The sequence below is a fragment of the Neodiprion virginianus genome, unplaced genomic scaffold (genome assembly GCF_021901495.1).
Source record: "Neodiprion virginianus isolate iyNeoVirg1 unplaced genomic scaffold, iyNeoVirg1.1 ptg000050l, whole genome shotgun sequence".
Classification (NCBI taxonomy): domain Eukaryota; kingdom Metazoa; phylum Arthropoda; class Insecta; order Hymenoptera; family Diprionidae; genus Neodiprion; species Neodiprion virginianus.
Window position 1 is genome coordinate 7,501 of NW_025804448.1, and position 5,000 is coordinate 12,500.

Here is a 5,000-nt window from a genome sequence, read left to right on the forward strand (position 1 = left end):
GGTACCGCGTCAAGGGCCATTCGGTCTGAGACACCGACCCGCGGTAATGCAGTGACGATAGATGAAACAACGCGAGTCGCGTAGTTTCTTTGGTACGAGGCACGGAACGGTCCGCGAACGCCCGCTCCTGGTCTACGCCGACGTACGTATCGTGCTCGAGCACGTACCGGTACGGCGTAGCAGGCGGACGACGGGAGACCGGCCCGACCGACTCGCTCCTCTTACTAGTAGGAGCCTGGCCGCTAGGACGTCGGCGCCGGTACGGTGGTAGCACGGTCGGCTTACGGGGCGAAACCTCCGCGGGCTATCGAAAAAATTTTGAACTCCGGGAACTTTGTCGAAATTAACCGAGGCTCGTTTGACGATGTTCCGACAGGCTCCCGGCCCGGATCGACTACGGGACGCCGCGCATCGCCTTTCGGTCGACTCGGACCGAAATTTTTACAAGTCCCGTCGGCCCGGATCGACTCCGGGACGCCGCGCATCGCCTTTCGGTCGACTCGGACCGAAATTTTTACAAGTCCCGTCGGCCCGGATCGACTCCGGGACGCCGCGCATCGCCTTTCGGTCGACTCGGACCGTAATTTTTACAAGTCCCGTCGGCCCGGATCGACTCCGGGACGCCGCGCATCGCCTTTCGGTCGACTCGGACCGAAATTTTTACAAGTCCCGTCGGCCCGGATCGACTCCGGGACGCCGCGCATCGCCTTTCGGTCGGCTCGGACCGAAATTTTTACAAGTCCCGTCGGCCCGGATCGACTCCGGGACGCCGCGCATCGCCTTTCGGTCGACTCGGACCGAAATTTTTACAAGTCCCGTCGGCCCGGATCGACTCCGGGACGCCGCGCATCGCCTTTCGGTCGACTCGGACCGAAATTTTTACAAGTCCCGTCGGCCCGGATCGACTCCGGAACGCCGCGCATCGCCTTTCGGTCGACTCGGACCGAAATTTTTACAAGTCCCGTCGGCCCGGATCGACTCCGGGACGCCGCGCATCGCCTTTCGGTCGACTCGGAACGAAACTTCATCGAGTCCCGTCGGCCCGTATAGTCTCCAAGACGCCGCGCATCGCCTTTCGGTCGACTCGGACCGAAATTTTTACAAGTCCCGTCGGCCCGGATCGACTCCGGGACGCCGCGCATCGCCTTTCGGTCGACTCGGACCGTAATTTTTACAAGTCCCGTCGGCCCGGATCGACTCCGGGACGCCGCGCATCGCCTTTCGGTCGACTCGGAACGAAACTTCATCGAGTCCCGTCGGCCCGTATAGTCTCCAAGACGCCGCGCATCGCCTTTCGGTCGACTCGGACCGAAATTTTTACAAGTCCCGTCGGCCCGGATCGACTCCGGGACGCCGCGCATCGCCTTTCGGTCGACTCGGACCGTAATTTTTACAAGTCCCGTCGGCCCGGATCGACTCCGGGACGCCGCGCATCGCCTTTCGGTCGACTCGGACCGAAATTTTTACAAGTTCCGTCGGCCCGGATCGACTCCGGGACGCCGCGCATCGCCTTTCGGTCGACTCGGAACGAAACTTCATCGAGTCCCGTCGGCCCGTATAGTCTCCAAGACGCCGCGCATCGCCTTTCGGTCGACTCGGACCGAAATTTTTACAAGTCCCGTCGGCCCGGATCGACTCCGGGACGCCGCGCATCGCCTTTCGGTCGACTCGGACCGTAATTTTTACAAGTCCCGTCGGCCCGGATCGACTCCGGGACGCCGCGCATCGCCTTTCGGTCGACTCGGACCGAAACTTCATCGAGTCCCGTCGGCCCGTATAGTCTCCAAGACGCCGCGCATCGCCTTTCGGTCGACTCGGACCGAAATTTTTACAAGTCCCGTCGGCCCGGATCGACTCCGGGACGCCGCGCATCGCCTTTCGGTCGACTCGGACCGTAATTTTTACAAGTCCCGTCGGCCCGGATCGACTCCGGGACGCCGCGCATCGCCTTTCGGTCGACTCGGACCGAAATTTTTACAAGTTCCGTCGGCCCGGATCGACTCGGGGAGGCCGCGCGTCGCCGCGCGTCGCCTCTCGGTCGACTCGGACCGAAATTTTCACAAGTGTCCCGTCGCGCCGCACCGGGGGTCGGTCCGTCCGCCGTCGACCCATCGGCCCCGGGACGCGGCGCATTGCCTTTCGGTCGACTCGGAACGAAACTTCATCGAGTCCCGTCGGCCCGTATAGTCTCCAAGACGCCGCGCATCGCCTTTCGGTCGACTCGGACCGAAATTTTTACAAGTCCCGTCGGCCCGGATCGACTCCGGGACGCCGCGCATCGCCTTTCGGTCGACTCGGAACGAAACTTCATCGAGTCCCGTCGGCCCGTATAGTCTCCAAGACGCCGCGCATCGCCTTTCGGTCGACTCGGACCGAAATTTTTACAAGTCCCGTCGGCCCGGATCGACTCCGGGACGCCGCGCATCGCCTTTCGGTCGACTCGGACCGAAATTTTTACAAGTCCCGTCGGCCCGGATCGACTCCGGAACGCCGCGCATCGCCTTTCGGTCGACTCGGACCGAAATTTTTACAAGTCCCGTCGGCCCGGATCGACTCCGGGACGCCGCGCATCGCCTTTCGGTCGACTCGGACCGAAATTTTTACAAGTCCCGTCGGCCCGGATCGACTCCGGGACGCCGCGCATCGCCTTTCGGTCGACTCGGACCGAAATTTTTACAAGTCCCGTCCGCCCGGATCGACTCCGGAACGCCGCGCATCGCCTTTCGGTCGACTCGGACCGAAATTTTTACAAGTCCCGTCGGCCCGGATCGACTCCGGGACGCCGCGCATCGCCTTTCGGTCGACTCGGACCGAAATTTTTACAAGTCCCGTCGGCCCGGATCGACTCCGGAACGCCGCGCATCGCCTTTCGGTCGACTCGGACCGAAATTTTTACAAGTCCCGTCGGCCCGGATCGACTCCGGGACGCCGCGCATCGCCTTTCGGTCGACTCGGACCGAAATTTTTACAAGTCCCGTCGGCCCGGATCGACTCCGGGACGCCGCGCATCGCCTTTCGGTCGACTCGGACCGAAATTTTTACAAGTCCCGTCCGCCCGGATCGACTCCGGAACGCCGCGCATCGCCTTTCGGTCGACTCGGACCGAAATTTTTACAAGTCCCGTCGGCCCGGATCGACTCCGGGACGCCGCGCATCGCCTTTCGGTCGACTCGGACCGTAATTTTTACAAGTCCCGTCGGCCCGGATCGACTCCGGGACGCCGCGCATCGCCTTTCGGTCGACTCGGACCGAAATTTTTACAAGTCCCGTCGGCCCGGATCGACTCCGGGACGCCGCGCATCGCCTTTCGGTCGACTCGGACCGTAATTTTTACAAGTCCCGTCGGCCCGGATCGACTCCGGGACGCCGCGCATCGCCTTTCGGTCGACTCGGACCGAAATTTTTACAAGTCCCGTCGGCCCGGATCGACTCCGGGACGCCGCGCATCGCCTTTCGGTCGGCTCGGACCGAAATTTTTACAAGTCCCGTCGGCCCGGATCGACTCCGGGACGCCGCGCATCGCCTTTCGGTCGACTCGGACCGAAATTTTTACAAGTCCCGTCGGCCCGGATCGACTCCGGGACGCCGCGCATCGCCTTTCGGTCGACTCGGACCGAAATTTTTACAAGTCCCGTCGGCCCGGATCGACTCCGGAACGCCGCGCATCGCCTTTCGGTCGACTCGGACCGAAATTTTTACAAGTCCCGTCGGCCCGGATCGACTCCGGAACGCCGCGCATCGCCTTTCGGTCGACTCGGACCGAAATTTTTACAAGTCCCGTCGGCCCGGATCGACTCCGGGACGCCGCGCATCGCCTTTCGGTCGACTCGGACCGTAATTTTTACAAGTCCCGTCGGCCCGGATCGACTCCGGGACGCCGCGCATCGCCTTTCGGTCGACTCGGACCGAAATTTTTACAAGTCCCGTCGGCCCGGATCGACTCCGGGACGCCGCGCATCGCCTTTCGGTCGACTCGGACCGTAATTTTTACAAGTCCCGTCGGCCCGGATCGACTCCGGGACGCCGCGCATCGCCTTTCGGTCGACTCGGACCGAAATTTTTACAAGTCCCGTCGGCCCGGATCGACTCCGGGACGCCGCGCATCGCCTTTCGGTCGGCTCGGACCGAAATTTTTACAAGTCCCGTCGGCCCGGATCGACTCCGGGACGCCGCGCATCGCCTTTCGGTCGACTCGGACCGAAATTTTTACAAGTCCCGTCGGCCCGGATCGACTCCGGGACGCCGCGCATCGCCTTTCGGTCGACTCGGACCGAAATTTTTACAAGTCCCGTCGGCCCGGATCGACTCCGGAACGCCGCGCATCGCCTTTCGGTCGACTCGGACCGAAATTTTTACAAGTCCCGTCGGCCCGGATCGACTCCGGGACGCCGCGCATCGCCTTTCGGTCGACTCGGACCGTAATTTTTACAAGTCCCGTCGGCCCGGATCGACTCCGGGACGCCGCGCATCGCCTTTCGGTCGACTCGGACCGAAATTTTTACAAGTCCCGTCGGCCCGGATCGACTCCGGGACGCCGCGCATCGCCTTTCGGTCGACTCGGACCGAAATTTTTACAAGTTCCGTCGGCCCGGATCGACTCCGGGACGCCGCGCATCGCCTTTCGGTCGACTCGGAACGAAACTTCATCGAGTCCCGTCGGCCCGTATAGTCTCCAAGACGCCGCGCATCGCCTTTCGGTCGACTCGGACCGAAATTTTTACAAGTCCCGTCGGCCCGGATCGACTCCGGGACGCCGCGCATCGCCTTTCGGTCGACTCGGACCGTAATTTTTACAAGTCCCGTCGGCCCGGATCGACTCCGGGACGCCGCGCATCGCCTTTCGGTCGACTCGGAACGAAACTTCATCGAGTCCCGTCGGCCCGTATAGTCTCCAAGACGCCGCGCATCGCCTTTCGGTCGACTCGGACCGAAATTTTTACAAGTCCCGTCGGCCCGGATCGACTCCGGGACGCCGCGCATCGCCTTTCGGTCGACTCGGA